Source organism: Papio anubis, chromosome 13 (assembly GCF_008728515.1).
Source record: "Papio anubis isolate 15944 chromosome 13, Panubis1.0, whole genome shotgun sequence".
Lineage (NCBI taxonomy): Eukaryota > Metazoa > Chordata > Mammalia > Primates > Cercopithecidae > Papio > Papio anubis.
The window spans coordinates 853,332-872,405 of NC_044988.1; positions in this window are offsets into that span (position 1 = coordinate 853,332).

Genomic DNA, 19,074 nt, shown 5'->3' on the forward strand with positions numbered 1-19,074 from the left:
TTTTGTAAAGTTCTGAAAGAAAAGCCCACACTCCCTAAATCTAGAAAGTGCTATTCTGGCAATCCGAAGACCGTGTGAAGACACCAGGGCACCCCTCTGCAACGTGTGCTCCTGCAGAACCACAGTGGGCTCTGCGTCTACGGGCCAGGTTGGTTCACTGATGTGGACGTGGCCAGGTGAACTTGACGCCCTGTCATTTTCACTGTCACTCACCAAAGGAACATTTGTGTTCAGGGCAGGTGTTCAGGAAGTGCTGGCTGGTTTAGGATTGCAAGGAACTTGCAGTGTTCCCTCTGTCTGTGGGGGTGATCACACCAGGAAGAGTTCACATTCTTTATTTAACCGGGACGGGCCCTGCATTCCAAATGGAACACAGCCAAGCTCTGGACAACAACAGATGGCTCCGTCTCTGCAAAATGCACACTTGATCCTGCTTGGAGAATTTATCTTCTGCTAAAATAGTACCCCAAGCAGTAAATAAAGCAAATATTCTGTAGGATTCCTATGTGGGGGGTGCAGGGAAAGCTTCTCTGTCGAAGCTGACATTTCAAAAACATATCTGGACTGGGTAAGACACATGGCTTTTGGGTTATTCCGCCCCAGTAATGGATGTAGTGTGCTTCAGGGCGACATTCTAAATGTAACCATATTAATGGAGCCCGTAACTTTACTAGTAGATTAATGAGGATCTGAAAGATAGGGTAAGTCTGATCTGTTACTGGATAACGTGGTGATTAATGTTTGTGATGTAATAAGGAAGCCCTAATTAAAAAACTACAGGAGGAAAACCCCAACAGGCTTTTTCACTTAACCAAAGCTTCCACCATGGAGAGAAATTTTGAAGTGTCATTTAATAAGCTTTATGGACTCAGGATGTAAAATCAGAGTAAAGCCTATTAAATGTTGAATAGAGTCAGCAACATTACAATCCATTGAGACTTCATATCTTTTCTTATGAAAATTCTTAGAACAAACTACTGTGAAAATATGATTTGTAGTTATAATAATAAACAGGGCTATGTTTGTGTTGTTTCAACGATACTTTATGTTTTGTTCTTTTAAGACTATGAGAAACATATGCCACCATTTTCAAGAGGACACTAACTTACGATCCAATTTTTCACTCTCCTTAAAACTTTCAATAAATTCATTCAAAGTGCTAATAGGCAAAAACAAAGATTCCTGTTTTTTAAAGTGAATTTCATGCCCCTTTTCTTTGAAAAACGTTTTGGAATGCCTGATCTTAGTAATAATTTTCCTTCCCTATATACACAGAATATTTACCTCAAATTACTCTTTTGTACTGGAAGAAAATTCTGGAAATAAAAACCTAAAAAAACTTTTAAACTACTTTGCACACATATATACATTGTAAGAGATTTTTCTACATTGGAAATTTACATATGAAATATCATACAGCCTTTTAAATAATATTGGTAAAATGCTTTTTTTGCATCCTATTTAGCAGTTTTAGAGGCTAACGACAAGCTGAGGGGATCAGTGACCAAGGCTTTGTCAGCACTGTTAACTTCAACCCATCACTAATTGCTAGAAATGTCTTGGGTCTAGGAGGTTAACGCTTGTACGAGATTAAGGAGAAGGAAACATAAACTCTTACTACTATCTTTATGGGCTGTGTCCTTTACTTTGGAATGTACAGGGCAATTATCGTTTTGGCCAATAATTAGCCGATCTGCAGACTTGCCGTTCATGTGGCTTAAACCATCATTCAGCTCTTTGCCCAACAGTTCTACAATTAAAGACCTTACATTTAAAAAGGAAATGCAGTTTATTATTTCTACGTACTTTAGTTACTTATGATTTTTATATCTGTGCCCAGAGAGGGTTTCATAGTTTTTCCTAGAATCTTTACGTGGGGGCTTTTATCTCTCAGAAAAGTCGATTCGTTTGTCTATAAGACCACTGGGGCACCCAAAGTATCTAGGACAAAACAAAGTCTTCCTAAAGTGCCGCAATTTAGGCAAACAACCTCATTTCTCAGGTGCCAGAAAATGCCCTGTGCATCCTCCGATTTCACGCTTGTCACTGAAGGCTTTGTACTGGGCAGGGAAAACATCTGAGGTATCTCTGTGGCGTCCATTTTTGTTTTAGCACATAGTAGGCCCTGAACGTGCATATATCGATTTATTGCGTAAATGTGAGCCAAGTCTCCTTACGGGTATCTTTAAACACAGAAACACTTCTTATTTTCAAACACTCATGCTATATCAACACAGCTGTTCACAACAGCAATGCTCATAACATAGTAATAAGTGAAACAAGAAAGTACGTACGTTATGATCCATTTTTGAAAAAAGAAAATATTCTTAAATTATTTGAATTATTAAATAAAGCCACACAACTACAAAGTTGACTTATGCAATTAGGTGTCTCTCTTTTTGAAAAAAACTCCAGGTTCTTTAAAGAGGAGATGAGTTGGGAAGCTTTAGGAAACAAAGCAAAAGTCCTCAAAGCAGTCTACTTAGTCTTGCCTTACATCAATCACCCTTCATTATTAACCTCTCACTCTTAAATGGTGCTGCTGGGAGGTGGGGGCAAGTACGTAGTGGGCTGGGGGTGAGGACAGAGTGATACAATGTAAATTATATAGAAGAGGGCTGCAGCTTTAACAAGTGTTTATGTTTATTCGGAGCCTTCCTCTGAGATGCTCCCAGTGTTTTATAAATGTTATCTCCTGAAACCTCTGGAACAAGTAGGTGGCGACTCTGGCTCTTTACTTGACAGATATTTTATCTATGATTGGAAAAATGAAATGCCAGCAGAAGATCTTCACAGAAAGCAATCGGATGATGACAAAGATTAATTTTAATGCATGCCCTCAACAACAATTCCGAGCCATCTCCACTCTTGTTTTTCAGCCACATGTTTTAGCCTCTTCCGGCATGCAGCGTGCTCACGTGGTAGGATTCTCAAGAAACCGGTAACAGAGGTTGCTTTGAGAGAGGGAAATCTGGCAGTTGGAGGGAGGGACAGAAGGAAAAGGAGACTTTTCACTGTCTATATATGCTTATGTACCTTTTGGATTTACGTATTTAAAAAATAACTTTTAAAACCCTCCCAGAACAGTCTTCAAGAGGGCAAAGTCAACCGGAGGATCTACTCACTCCCCTGACGTTCCCTCCAGGCCCCAGGAAACGGTAGCTGGGCTTTAATCTGACTCTGTCTTTCTTTGTGATATTCGGAATGGAAATCATTGAAGAAAAATGAGTACACAATTTACAGTCCATATTAAATGTATAACTTGAGAGATTTAATGGAAATGAGAAATGCAGTGTGTTGAAAGGCTCTCTGGATCTTTCTTCCTCTCTGTGGATTTATATATTTACAGATGTTCCTTAACTTACGATGGGGTTAAAGTCGTAAAGTCAACAAATTTTAAAGTAAAAAAAATCCCAAGTCAAATCATAAGTCAGGGGCATTATATACTGCACTTCATTCATCTGGGTGGCCGACAGCATCAAAGAAATTTCAGGTCTATTTACAAACCACTAAAAGTTTTTAAAAGTTTTCAGAAACTTTTAAAAGGGGTAATTTTCCACTTTTTCCTGATTTCACCCAGTCTTCAACTTCTTATCAATTTTGGTCTTGATTGAATGAAATGGATGTAGGAGTCTTAGGCTGACTAATCATGAAATACACAACTTGAGGGAGAAAAGAAAAGAACTAAATCAGGGCAATTGGCGGTGGTGGGGTGAGAAGCGGACTTGACGGCTGTATATACAGTTTTGCACCCACCTCCCACTGTTTGACGTTTGTTCCAGTAAATTCCAAGGGTACTATTGTTGCTAGACAGGCCATGTCTTCCAGCGCTGGGTGGAGGAATCCAGGGCACTTTCCCTCTCAGATTCTGTGGGCTCAGAGCTGCGGTGACTCTGAAGGGCATACAGAGCAATTCTCTGGGGATCTTGTTAAAATGCAGATTCTGGTTCAGTTGGTCTGTGGGGTGCCCTGGATTCTGCATTCCCAGCACATTCCCAGGTGCTGTCCCTGCTGCTCCCCGAGGAGCACGCTTCAATTAGTGAAGATTTAGACAGAGCTTGCATCTGTTATGACTGGGTTCCGCTGCATGTAACTGACTACCCAGCTCAAATAATTAAAAGTTCCTCCCAGGCCAGGTGCAGTGGCTTATGCCTGTAACCCCAGCACCTTGGGAGGCCAAGGCAGGAAGATCACATGAAGTCAAGAGTTTGAGGCCAGCCTGACCAACATGGCTAAGCCCTGTCTACAAAAATACAAGAATTAGCCAGGTGTGGTGGCACGCGCCTGTAATCCCAGCACTTTAGGAGGCTGAGGCAGGTGGATCACTGGAAGTCAGTGGTTTGAGACCAGCCTGGCCAACATGGTGAAACCCCGTCTCTACTAAAAATATAAAAATTAGCCAGGTGTGGTGGCAGCGCCTGTAATCCCAGCTACTCAGGAGACTGAGGCAGGAGAATGACTGGACCCAGAAAGCAGAGGTTGCAGTGAGCCGAGATCACGCCATTGCACTCCAGGTGACAGAGTGAGACTCTGTCTTAAATAAATAAACACAATTCCTCCCTTTTCATGAATCTAGAAATCTGGAGCTTGGGAGACGGGAGCAAAGGAGTCATTTCCACAATGTCTCAGGGATTGCGGATTTGTTCACTTTTCTTTGCAGATTCGTCCACTTTTTTTTGGTTCGCCATCTTTTCTGAGTGATTTTCATTGTCGAGGTCACAATATAGTGACTGCCCTTCCAGGTATCACGTTCATTTTCCATGAGGATGAAGAGGTCATGAGAGAGAACAAAAGGTACATGCCAAGTGAGTCTCCATCTTTTAATTGTGAAAACAGCCGCTTTCTGGGAAACCAGACTCCTACTTCTCATTGGCCAGTGGACGTCGACTAATATCTCATCAGTCACATGACTGCAGGAAGCTTCAAGGCAACTTTGTAAATAAAAATTATTTAGCCAAGCATATTGTCACCCCGAACAAAATAATGGCTCTGTTAGAAGCAAGGGGAGAATTAGGTAGGTGCCATAGGTGGAATAATGGTCCCCCAATGATGTTCATGACTGAATAACTGGAACCTGTGATTATGTTACCTTCCATGGCAAAGGCGACTTTGCAGATGTGATTAGATGGGAGGATTCTCCTGCGTTACCTGGAGGGCCCACTGTAATCACAAGGCCTCTCACCAGAGGGAGGCGGGCGGGTGGGCGTCTGAGGGGAGATGCGCTGTTGGAAGCAGAGGGCAGAGTGGTGTGGGGCTGCGAGCCCAGGAGAGCAGGCAGCATCTAGAGGTGGAGAATGGAGAGGACAGGGACGCTTCTTCAGAGCCTCCAGAGGGAACACAGCTCTCCGGACACTTTTTATTTTAAGCTACAAAACCCTCTTTGGAATTCTGATTTTCTTTCAGAGCTTTAAAGTAAGTTTTTTTCTTAAGCCTCTGTGTGGTAATTCACAATAGGAGACTCATGCTGCACCGCGTGGCGTTGTCTGTCCCAGAGTTAGGAGGCGGTGTGAGGAGACAGGGAGGAAGTACCAGGACACCAGCCCTGGGCAGGGCCTAACGCAGATGCCCTGGCAGGTGGGCTGCCTCCCGGAGCAGGTAGTGGACGGCGGGAGAGGGGACAGAGCGCAGAGGTGGCAACTGTCTGAACTGTGAACTTTCGCTAATCGCTGGTTGTTTTATTTCGTATTGGCAAAAGGCTCTTTCTTAGAGAGGCTCACGGACTGCGAGGGAGCCTCAGTGATCACCCAGGCCAGTCGGCTCCTCAGATTTCCCTGGAGGGACCGGAGGCCCGAATCTGGAGAGATTCCCCAGGCGAGAGAGTGGGGCCTCCTGGAGCTGTTCCAGTGCTTCCCACCTCGGCCGGCTGCTTCCTGCTCCAGCGTCCTAGGTCGGATTGCCAGGCCAAATACAGGATGCCCCACGTATATGTGATTTTCAGGTAAGCAACAAATAGTTTTTTAGTGTATTACCTGAGCTTCTTATTGCTTCTGTAACAAATTACAGTGGTGTAAAGCAACACAAATTAACCTAACACTGCTGCAGGTAGCTAGCCCCGGGGTCTCCTGGGGCTCAAATCAGTGTCTAGGAGGGCCACGCTCCTTCCGAAGACTCCAAGGAGAATTCGTTTCCTTGCCTATTCCCACACTTCTAGAAGCCGACTGCATCCTTCAGCCGGTCGGTCCTTCCTCCACCTTCAATTTCTAACTCTGGCTCTCCTGCCTCCCTCCTCTAAGGATGCTGTGGTTACATTTCGACCACACAGATCACCCAGGATGACCTGCCCTCTGAAAAGCCTTCATCACATCCGCAAAATCCTTTTTGCCATGTAAGGGAGCACGTTCCAAGTGTTAGGAATATCTGTCCATGGACACCTTTGTTGGCCCCTTTTCTACCTGCCACAACCATGTCCTAAAAATTGCATGGGACATACTTACACTAAAACAAATTATTCATTGTTTTTCTGACATTCACATTTAACTGAGGATACCATACTTTTATTTGCTAAATGTGGCAGTCCTCATTTCTGGAAGTGTAAATAGGGTGTATTCTCTTCTGCTATGGCAATTATTCCACCTACAACTTTATCAGTAAACAAAAAAATTGGATTTGGACTGGTGAGTGCCTATTGAAATAAATGCCTTCCTTTTTAGAGAAATTGATATTAATTGGTCTTTTAATATTCTAAACTATGTTTTTAGTGAGCAATTTCTATTTAATTAATCTTCAACAGGGAACATGAGAGTAACTGAACACATCGCTGCAGTCAGACAGAAAAGACACTAAGTATTTATTTGAAATACTTCGAATTTCTCCACACACCACATGGTCCAGTTCTCTCAACCAGCCCATTAATAAATCTGTTATCCAAAAATGTGGCTCTAAACGTGGCTTAGTGTGGCTGCACTTGATTACTGAGTGTCTAGAATGTCTTTCTCTCTTAACCAAAACACTTCAGGGGCAAAAGAGACGCCAGGGAGTGGGACTCCCACGGCCTGGGCTGGGTTCAGAGCTGATGTCTCCCTCGGTAGCTGCTTTAACCCTGGTGACGTCTCTGTGGCACTGGGGCCTCCTCTTGCTGGGCTCCTCTCTCGCCTGGCAGCAGGTGAGCCTCCCGCTAGTGGAGGGGGGGCTGCTCTCTTCAACTACCCAACCCCAGGAGTCAGGCAAGACGCCTCTTTACTTCTGTAAACCTCCTCAAGCCTCTTTTTTTTTTTTTGAGATGGAGTCTCGCTCTGTCGCCAGGTTGGAGTGCAGTGGCGCAATCTTGGCTTACTGCAACCTCTGCCTCGCGGATTCAAGTGATTCTCTGGCCTCAGCCTCCTGAGTAGCTGGGATTACAGGTACGTGCCACCATGCCCAGCTAATTTTTGTATTTTTAGTAGAGACAGGGTTTCACCGTGTTGGCCAGGATGGTTTCGATCTCTTGACCTTGTGATCCGCCCACCTCGGCCTCCCAAAGTGCTGGGATTACAGCCGTGAGCCACCGCGCCCGGCCCTCTCTTAATGACAATATTAAAACTGACTACAATTAGCAGTATTCACTGATATGCAAGTACTATCATGCTTACGTCCACTTTAAAAAACAAAACTCTCTTAAATAGGTTGCTCTGGTGTTACGAAAAATTATCCAAAACTTAGAAATAAAGCCAAAGGAATGACTGTCTTTTTAAGGCTATACTAAAGCATTGTCTAACAAGCCTATCTAAAGATGATTTCATTCTCCAGGGATAGAAAGTTGTACTATTATTTTACTTTGCTTGGTAATATTAATTGAAGACTCAGACTCTATGCAGCTAAGTATTAACTTGTAGATTTGTGTCCAGTGGAGACACAAATTATTTCTCTCAGGTAGAAACCCCCAAAAGTTAGGCTTCCATCTCTTTTTGAAACGCGACTAGCTACTTGTATGTCTGATCAAGTAATGTTATTCTGAATTTTTTTTTTTTTTAGTTTTCTTTATTGTTTCTTTTCTTTCTTTCTCTTTCTCTCTCTCTTTCTTTTTTAAGAGACAAGCCTTCACTCTCACCCAGGCTGGAATGCAGTGGTGTGATCATAGCTCACTGCAGCCTCAAGTCATCAAACCTCCTGGCCTCAAGTAATCCTCCTATTCAGCCTCCCAAAGTGTTTGGATTACAGGCATGAGCAGCCATGCCCAGCCTCCAGTTTCTGTTGCTGTTGTTTTTGTTTGAGACAGGGTCTCACTCTATCACCCAGGCTGGAGTGCAGTGGCACAATCTCAGCTCACTGCAAGCTCCGACTCCTGCACTCAAATGATGCTCCCAGCTCAGCCTCCCAAGTAGCTGGAACTACAGGTGCACACCACCATGCCTGGCTAATTTTTAAATTTTTTTTTTTATAGGGACAGGATCTTGCCATGTTGCCTAGGTTGGTCTCAAATTCCTGGGCTCCTCAGATGTTCTTAAAACCAGCTTTGAATTCTTACTGGATGGCTTATTAATTAGTTGAATAAAATTTGATGTGTACTCATCCTATAGTTGTATGACAGTCATGCTTTAACTAGTTGAAAATGATGCTTTATCGGTAGCGTAAGTCGGCCTGTCTGGTTTATGCTATGGATGTGCTTTAACAACTTATTTCTTTTTAGATGAGTTAAAGGTTCAAGTTTCTTAGCATGACACTGAGGGTTCTTCTTCACATTCTGGTCCCAGGTGACATCTCCTCTCTTTTCTTTGAAACAGGGTCTCCTTCTGTCGCCCAGGCTGGAGTGCAGTGGTGCAATCTTGGCTTACTGCAACATCTGCCTCCTGGGTTCGATTCTTCCGTCTCAGCCTCCTGAGTAGCTGGGATTACAGGCACACACCACTAAAGCCTGGTTAATTTTTGTATTTTTATGTTTAGTAGAGATGGGCTTCACCATATTCATCAGGCTGGTCTTGAACTTCTGACCTCATGTGATTTGCCTGCCTCGGCCTCCCAAAGTGCTGGGATTACAGGCGTGAGCTGCCGCGCCCGGCCTGACATCTCCTCTTCTGTGAAGCCTTCCGCAACCTCCTCTTTCCCCGTCTACAGCACACCCTCCTCGGGCAGAGTCAGGTATCGCCACATCCTTTGCACCCAACACCCCAAACATATGTTTGTTGATAAATTGAACTATTTTCCTACTCTTCTGGTTGGTGTGTGACCTGGAGGTTAATTTAAATAATACATTCCATGTCCTGGCCACAGTGATTGTTTCCTGGGGGGTCCTATGAGCCACCCTGTTTCCATTACCACTCTTCTCAGGACGTTTATTGCAATGGTGGGACAGAAGTGCTCTTTCTTTCCTACTGACGTGGACAAAGCCTGTCACCTGGAATGTGGTGGCAGCCGTCTTTGGTTGGTGAGAGGAGCCACCCTCGGGACAGAGCCAGCACTGGGAAAGCAGCTGTGAGAACTGGGCAGAAATTCCAGCTGTGGTCATGTGGCTAGGTTTCTGGAGCAGGCCTTAATATACTCTTGCTTCTAGACTTTTCAAGTCTGGGAGCCAGTAGATCTCTGATCACATAAGCCTGTTTGAAATAGATTTTCTATTATTTCCGGCCAGAAGCATCCTAGCTGATACAGATTCCTATGTCACTCACTGGTGTCTCCATCAACGCTTCCAGAGTAATTTCGTGTCTGCCTAACTTCTGCCCACAGAAAAACACCTTTGAGATCCCAGAGCCTTGCTCGGTTTCTAGCTCAGTTGGAACTCAATAAATGCTGCCCGAGTTCATTTTAGGAAAACACTCTTTGGCACCATACTCTTGTTATTTTTGCAAGTAATGAAATAAAAACCTACTTTCCTCACCTTCTGCAGATCCCAGTGTCTCCCAAATTCCAAGGCTTGATTACCTTTTTTGACATCTGTGTCATCTCACCTGGAGCCACATGAATCTCTCATATACCTACTCTACTGCTTCAGCCCCTGCCCACTTCCTGTGGAAGCTTTCCAGGAGGCTATGCCTGGGCAGTTAGCCAGGCTGGCAAGTGGTGGGTTTAACAGAGCACTGCATAAACATGTCCACATCCTACGTCAACAAGACGCACCTAGTCTCCGACAACTTTGAATTTTAAGGATGACTGCAGAAACACAGCCGTAAACGTGGAAATCTTTTCTGAAGCGTATGGACCTCATTCTGAGTCAACTCACCTCCGGACCAGGCTGGGAAATCACGTGGGAAAGAGATTCTGCTGGCAGATTCAGAGGGCCTGAGAATAAATCCCTTCTCAGCAACCAGGCGCAGGTGCTGGGCAGCACTTCGGAGTCGTCTCTCCTGATTGACATTCACAGCATCTCCACCCGGGAAGTGCACCTGTCCTGCCCTTTTCACAATCATGCCAATTTTATCACACTCCCTGTATGTCTCTTGTGCAAAGAATGAGAACTCAAAACATCTGTGGGAACAAGGCACCAGGAGAATGATTTCGTGCTTGATATATTTGCATACATTGGCAATAGCAAGAAAGCAAGCCCCTATTTTGAACTAATTCAAGTAGATAGGACCAAGATAGATTTTAATAGTTCAACATTGAATTCGGTGAGTTCTTAGACACTAACGGAGGAAATCTGTCTGCTTCAATTGCAAAATAAAACTGGTATTGATTCTAAAAACATGAAATGACATCAAAGTGGGCCGTGCCAGTCTCATATTTCAGATGTGATTTACTGTTGTGTATTTTTCCAGAGCCCACCTCATCTGGGACAAACTATTGCTAATAATTTATGTATGATTTATCACCACCCACCCCACGGTAAAACAGTGAACCAGATAGTAACAACCCGGTTTTCACACTAGAGGCCAGAAACCTCTTTCCTCCCCGTTGCCTGGAGTAACTGAGGGGCATGGTGTTACGTTTTGAACATGAAACACCCTCAATCCCTGTATTTCTTTCTCTTCCCCTTGATTCATGAAACACCCAGAGGTTAAAAAAAAAAATAGCAAGTAGGTGTGGGAGGCAGACACCCACATAAAGAAGCAGAATTTATGATTTGTGTCTTACAGATTTGTTAATGGGTTTGCTAACACCTCTTTCTTTCATTGAGTTGGTGCTTGAAACTCTCATAAGCATGTAATTTTCAACTCACAGTGTTCCCAGGTGAGGCATGGTTGTGGGGATACAGCAGACGGACACCCACAAGTTATTTTTAACAATAATGACCTGCTCCAAGGGTCATTGCGGACTTTAATTTTGAACGGTGAGCTTGAAATATTTCACATCTTTGTGGCATATGACTAGGCCACATTTCAATGAATGTTTTCTTTTTCTTTTTTTGAGACAGAGTCTCGCTCTGTCACTCAGGCTGGAGTGCAGTGGCGCAATCTCTGCTCACTGCAACCTCTGCCTCCTGGGTTCAAGCGATTCTCCTACCTCAGCCTCCTGAGCAGCTGGGACTACAGGTGTATGCCACAAGGTCCAGCTAATTCAATGAATGTTTTCCGTCCCAAATTGAAAATGTTTAAAGGAGACAAGATTCATACTTCTATATAACAGAAGGGCAGCTGTTATCTTCACATTGTCTAAGATGTTATGATTTTAATTTCTGCAATGTAGTGATCATGTCCTTAAAAAAAGGGCAGTAATCACATTGGACTATCTCAGTGCAAGGCACAGAACACAAGTTTGTAATGCTTAATGACATCTGTGGGAACTGCTCTGTGAAAACAGAGTTTCTGAGCTGAGAAGTCCACATCTCTGTTCATCTACCTGAATTTATTAATCAGTTAACAAATAAATACTCAATATTTATTCCATGCGACAGGAACAAATATGAGGAAACCAAAAAGTATAAGACACGGTGCCTGTTTTGAATTGCTTACAATTTAACTGAAGATAAAAATTACATCATAAAAAAACCCATATTCATCCTTCAAGAATCAGCTCAAGACTCCTAGCTGGCTCTCCTCCAGTGTTCCCTCCCTGAAAGAGTCAATCACTCCTTTTTCTGGACTTTCCACTACTTTCACTCTGAACTGTAATGATTTCTATGGGCACCCTCTACACGGTTGCCTAGTACAGTGCAACATGGTAGGTGCTCGACAAAATGTAAGTTAAAAAAACAACGAACAAAGGAGCCAGTGCACCAGAAGAACTAAAGAACATTCTGGATTGTCATATGCATAAAACAAGTGGGGCAGAATGAGCGCTCACTCCAAGTTGGAGTGGTCGGTAGGGGCGTCTGCAATAGACCAGACCTTCATGTCTGGGACGGGATGTAGGGGATTACGCATATGACAGTGAAGATGCCACCCCCATCCTCCGGGCAGCTTCTTGTTTGTTTGTTTGTTTGTTTGTTTGTTTCTTTGAGATGGAGTCTCACCCTGTCGCCCAGGTTGGAGTGCAGTGGCGCAATCTTGGCTCACTGCAACCTCCGCCTCCCAAGTTCAAGCAATTCTCCTGCCTCAGCCTTCCAAGTAGCTGGGATTACAGGTGCGCGTCACCACGCCCAGCTAATTTTTTGTATCTTTAGTGGAGTTGGGATTTCACCATGTTGGCCAGGCTGGTCTCGAACTCCTGACCTCCCAAAGTGCTGGGATTAGAGGCCTGAGCCACTGTGCTGCCTTACGGCGGGCAGCTTCTTGAAAAAGGATACTGGTTGTGGGGATACAGATTCATGGGAGATAAATTGAAACCTTGCATTTTTTTTTTTTTTTCTGAGACAGGGTCTTGCTCTGGATCCCAGGCTGGAGTGCAGTGGTGTGATCTCGGCTCACTGCAAGCCCCGCCTCCCGGGCTGGAGCAATCCTCTCACTTCAGCCTTTCATTGGCTCACTGCAAGCTCCGCCTCCCGGGCTGAAGCCATCCTCCCACCTCAGCCTTTCAATAGCTGGAACCACAGGTGTGCACCACCATGCCAGCTAATTTTTTGTATTTTTGTAGAGACGGGTCTCACCACGTTGCTCAGGCTCCTCATGAACTTCTAGGCTCAAGTGATCCGCCTGCCTCAGCCTCCCAAAGTGCTGGGATTATCAGGTATGAGCCATCATACCTGGCCTCTTTTTTTTTTTTTAACAGCTTGAGGTATGATTGACTTAAAATAAATTGCACAGGTATACATTTATGAAGCCATTACCACAATTGAGATAAGAAGCATATCCATCTTCCCCTGAAAACCCTCCTTTCTCTTGGTAACCCCGCTCTTCTCCCTCCCTGTGCCTCCCTGTACCCTCAAGTAACCACTGCTGTCTTTCTGATGCGATCAATTGTATTTTCTAGAATTTTATGTAATGAAATCATAGAGTATACATGCGGCATAACTATTTGAGCTGCATCCATTTTGTGTTATATCAGTAGTTACGCCTTTCTATGACTGAGTGGTATTCTATGGTGTGTATATACCACAATTTCCTTACCTATTCATCTCTTAACTTACCACAGGGTTGTGTGATGGTTAACTCTATGTGTCAATTTGACTGACTGAAGGATGCCCAGATAGCTGGTAAAACAATGTTTCTGGGTGTAGCTCCGAGGTTGTTTCCAGAAGAGATGAGCATTTGAATCAGCAGACTGAGTAAAGAAGGTCACCCTCACCAATGTGGGCAGGCACCGTCCAATCCACTGAGGGCTGGAATAGAACAAAAAGGTGGAGGAAGGGCAGTTTGCCCTCTCTATTCACTCTGAGACGTCCATCTTTTCTGTGCTCAGATAGTAGTTCCTGGTTCTTAGGCTTTCAGACTCAGCCTGAATTATACTACTGGCTTTTCTGCATTTTCAGACAGCAGACTGGGGGTCTTCTTGACCTCCATAATCTCAGGAGCCAATTCCCTAATAAATTACAAGTATACATATTTGCCAAGGCTCCCCAGAGAGGCAGAACCAATAAGATGTCTATCTATCTACTTACCTATCAGACATGTATGAGACATACAAGAAATACACACACACACACACACACATGCATATCTTACTGGTTCTGTTTCTCTTAGAGAATCTTGACTAATACAGGTTGTTTCTAGTTTTGAACCATTACAAATTCATGTGCAACTCTTTTTATGTACACTGCTTTCATTTCTTTTCAGTAAATCTCAAGAAATTTAGGTCTATGATCCCTAGAAGTCAAATGGCTGGGTCCTACGTTAGGTATTTGTGTACCTCATTAAGAAACTGCCAAACTGGTTTCTAAAGTGCTTGTGCCCTTTTACATTCCCGTCAGCAGGGCTGGAGAGTTGCAGTCGTTCCACATGCTCGCCAACACTGGGTGTAGTCAATCCTTTTAATTGTAGCTATTGTAATGATGTGTACTGGTATCTCACTGTGGTTTTAATTTGCATTTTCCCAATGACTAATGATGTTGAACATCTTTCCACAGCTTTTTTGCCATCTAAATATTTTCATTGGTCTCTTCAGTGCTTTTGTGACTTTTAAAAAATGGATTGTTTATATTCTTATTATTGGGTTTTGAGGGAATTCTTTTTATATTCTGGATAAGTCCTTTATCAGATATGTAATGTGCAAAGATTTTCTTCCAGCTGTGGCTTGTCTTTTCATTCTCTTAACGTGTTGTTTGAAGAGCAGAAGTTTTTAATTTGATGGAATCTAACTTAACAATTTTAAAAAATAAATTGTGCTTTTGTTATTCTAAAAAAGCTTTAACTAACTCAAAAATTTCAAAGATTTTCTTCTATGTATTGCCCTAGAAGATTTATAGTGTTATGATTTATATTTATGGCTAGGATCCATTCTGAGTTAATATTTACATATTGTGTGAGATGTGGATTAATTGTTTTACATATGCATATCCAATTGTTCTGGCACCATTGGTTGAAAAGGCAATCCTTGCTTATGGAATCACTTTTGCTCTTTGGTTGAAAGCCCACTGGCCGTATATACCTGGGTCTGCTTCTGCTTTGTTTTCTCTCATTAATCTATTTGTCTATCTTTATGCTAATAAGACACTGTCTTCATTACTATAGCTTTATGAAGTTAAGTAATATGGGTTCTTTACTTTGTCCTTGTTTTTCAATGTTGTTTTGGCTATTCTAGGTATTTTGCATTTCCATAGGCATTCTATAATCCCCTTATCAATTTGGACATAAAAATCTAGTCTTCCTGGATTTGATTTGGACTGCATTGAATTTATAGATCAATTTAGGGATAATTGACATCTTAACAATATTCTGTTTTCCAATCTATAAATATAGGATATCTCTGTTTTTATTTAGGTTTATTTAATTTTCTTTTAACATTTACTTTTTATTTTATTAGAGACAAGGTATTGCTCTGTTGCCCAGGCTGGGGTGCCACGTGCAATGTAAGCTCAAACTCCTGGGTTCAAGCGATCCTCCCGCCTCTGCCTCCCAAGTAGCTAGGGCTACAGGAATGCACCACACCAGCTAATATTTTCTTTTTTGTAGAGAAGAGGTCTTGCTATTTTGCTCAGGCTGGTCTCAAACTCCTGGGGTCAAGTGATCTTCCCACCTTGGCTTCCTGGGATTACAGGTGTGAGCCACCATGCTTGGGCTAGTTTTACTTTTTTAGAAATGGGATCTCTTTCTGTTCCCCAGGCTTGAGTACAGTGGCACAATCGTAGCTTGCTTTCTGTGGTCATGAACTCCAGGGCTCAAGTGCTCTTCCCACTTCAGCCTCCCAAGTAGCTGGGATTACAGCTGCATGTCACCATGCCCAGCTAATTTATTTATTTTACTTTTTTAGAACCAGGGTCTTGCTACGTTGGCTAGGCTGGTCTTGAACTCCTGGCGTCAAGCAATCCTCCTGCCTCAACTTCTGAGTAACTGGGATGACAGGTGTGAGCCATTATTCCTGTGGGTTTTTTTGTTTTTTTTTTTTTGTGTGTGATAGGATCTCACCCTGTTGCCTAGGCTGAAATGCAGTGGCACAGTCTTGGCTCACGGCAACCTCTGCTTCCCAGGTTCAAGCACAGTCTTGGCTCACGGCAACCTCTGCTTCCCAGGTTCAAGCAATTCTCGTGCCTCAGTCTCTTAAGTAACTGGGATTACAGGCGCACGCCACCACACCTAGCTGATTTTTGTATTTTTAGTAGACACGGGGTTTCGCCATGTTGATCAGGCTGGTCTTGAACTCCTGACCTCAAGTGATCCACCAGACTCAGCCTCCCAAAGTGCTGGGATTACAGGCATAAGCCACCGCACCCAGCCCTGTGGCTTCTTTTAACAGTGTTTCATAGTTTTCGGCCTCCAGGTCTTATAAATCTTTGGTGTAGTGATATATCTATATTTGTAATATATTCAGATAATAACAAAATGTTGATTGAAAAAAAGACAAGTAGATACAGGATGTGATGTTACGCCCGCTAAGAAAAAGCTTAGATATGGGCAGAGTGGGCAGTTTTTTCCACTGGGGCAGTAGAGGGCACCTGCCACCTTTTCTCTCAATTGCTCTGCGTCTCTTCTCTTTGGAGGAACAGAGCCAGTACTGGAACCAGCCAGAGTGAAGTGCCCCTGAGTCACTGCCGGTGGGTCCTTCACACTCCGTCTATGCACTTCAGATGGAATGGACCCATCCTGTCACAATAAATGGGTTCATGGTGGTTTACTAGACCCAAGCCAGGCCAGTGAGCCTCATTTTTGGGAGCCTGTCTGGAATGATGAGGTTGCGGTGTTTTCCTTTTGAAGGGATTAGCTACTATGAGGAGGATATCTTAAGCCCAGAGCTGTGAAAGGCTACTTTTGTCATCTTTTATTGAACCTGCCTGTGAAATCTAGAGAACTCCATCAGATTAGGTAATTATGGAATGCAGTTTGTGGTAACCAGCCTCCAACATCACCTTGGAGTTGTCTCTTGGAGGGTGCTCCAAGATAGTCAGGTACCCCCGGTGATTCTTGCCACCTGCTAGTCATCTTTGTGGAACCCCCTCTGTGTGTGTGTGTGTGTGTGTGTGTGTGTGTGTGTGTGTAGTTTTTTTTTTTTTTTGGCAGGCTGGAGTGTAGTGGTGCTATCTCGGCTCACTGCAACCTGTGCCTGCCGGGTTCAAGCAATTCTCCTGCCTCAGCCTCCCAAGTAGCTGGGACTACAGGTACCTGCCACCATGTCCAGCTAATTTTTGTATTTTTAGTAGAGACGGAGTTTCACCATGTTGGCCAGGATGATCTCAATCTCCTGACCTTGTGAGCCACCCGCCTCAGCCTCCCAAAGTGCTGACATTACAGGCGTGAACCACCGTGCCCGGCTTCCTTTTGTTGTTGTTGTTATTGTTTGTTTGTTTCTGAGACAGAGTCTTGTTCTGTCGCCCAGGCTGGAGTGCAGCAGTGCAGTCTCCGCTCACTGCAACCTCTGTAACCTCTGCCTCCCAGGTTCAAGTGATTCTCATGCCTCAGCCTCCCAAGTAGCTGGGACTACAGGTGTGCACCACCAAACCTGGCTAATTTCTGTATTTGTAGTAGAGATGGGGTTTCACCATGCTTGCCAGGCTGGTCTTGAACTCCTGACCTCAGGTGATCTGCCCACCTCAGCCCCCCAAAGTGCTGGGATTACAGGCGTGAGCCACTGCGCCCGGCCCCACTTCCCACTTTGAATAGGACAGATCCACGTAGGCAATGGAATATTGCAGAAAGGATGCATTCGTTTTTGGGAGGCCGAGGCGGGTGGATCACAAGGTCAGGAGATCGAGACTATCCTGGCTAACATGGTGAAACCTCGTCTCTACTAAAAATACAAAAAACTAGCCGGGCGAGGTGGCGGGCGCCTGTAGTCCCAGCTACTTGGGAGGCTGAGGCAGGAGAATGGCGTGAACCCGGGGGGGCGGAGCTTGCAGTGAGCTGAGATCGCGCCACTGCACTCCAGCCTGGGAGACACAGTGAGACTCCGTCTCAAAAAAAAAAAAGAAAGGATGCATTCGATCCCAAAGGCAGGTCATGAAAGATGCTGCAGCTTCTACTCTGCCCTCTCTTGGCACACACGCTCTGGGGGAAGCCGGCTGTACATCACGAGGACATCGGTGCACTTTAGGTGAGTTGCTCCCTGTGTGAGGTGGAACTGGGGCCTCCACCAACATGAGTTTGAGCTGCTCTCTAGCCCCAGCCAAGCCTTCCGATGGCTGTCTCTCAGCCAACATGTTTCTTGCAACCTCATGAGAGACCTTAGCGCCAAGCTCATCTGCTCCCGAATTCCTGACTTGCAGAAACTATCTGAGGTAATAAAGGTTGATTGTTGCTTAAAGCCACAAAGTTTTGAGGTGACTTGTTACATGCAATAGATAACGAATACGTGGTCTAATGTAGCTCACTCTGATTTGCCCCAGCTTGAGACGATCCACTTTTTCTTAACTCTCCTTGTTTTTATTTTCCCAATGACTCAGCTCCTTCTGGGCCAGAGTCCCTTGAGGGATTGTCCTCAGTGATCAACCACACTCTGTTCCTCGCCCGAGCCCTGCTGCCGGAAAGCCCCTTTGGCCCCGGTCATATTGAGACATGATCCTTAGGTTTCCTCCTCACAGACACCACCCCTGATCCTGTAGTTCTTGGCTTATTTCAGTGCTCTCATTTGAGCCTCTTCCTGCCTGCACAGTTCCTCTTTCCCCAAGCAGCTCCGCTCCTTGCATTGCACTTTTCTTGTATTTTCCATTCTTTTTTCTCTAACTACCTCTCTCGCTCTCTCTTTTTCTCTTATAATTATAGAATTTTCCAAATATGTCACTCCCTAAACGTGTCCACATTTTCACGATCCTGGTGACTTTGTCTATGCCATGTGTTATACTCATTGGTCCATTCATTCATTTAACAAGTACGTCTTATGTTCCTGCCATGTGCTAGGCACTAGGCTAGGTGCTGGAATACTTCTGCCTGGAACACCCTCGCCTCCGAATGCCCTCTTTCTCCACCTGAGCTTCCACCCAGCTGAATTCATCTGACTTTTATTACGGGCTCATTCAAGGTCAGACACCACGCTAGACATGCTTTAAACCTCAACTCAAATCACAATTTCTTGTAAGATTTCCTTTTTCCTCCAGCCAGAGTTCATTGCTCCCGCCACACTCTATATTGGCATTCCCAGAATGTTTTGTTTGTTCACTTGCTTATTCATCCATTATTTCACGGGCGTTTTTGAGAGCCTGCTATACGCCTGACACCATGTTAGGAGCTGGGAAAGCACGGTGTGAGGTAAGTGCCAACAGAC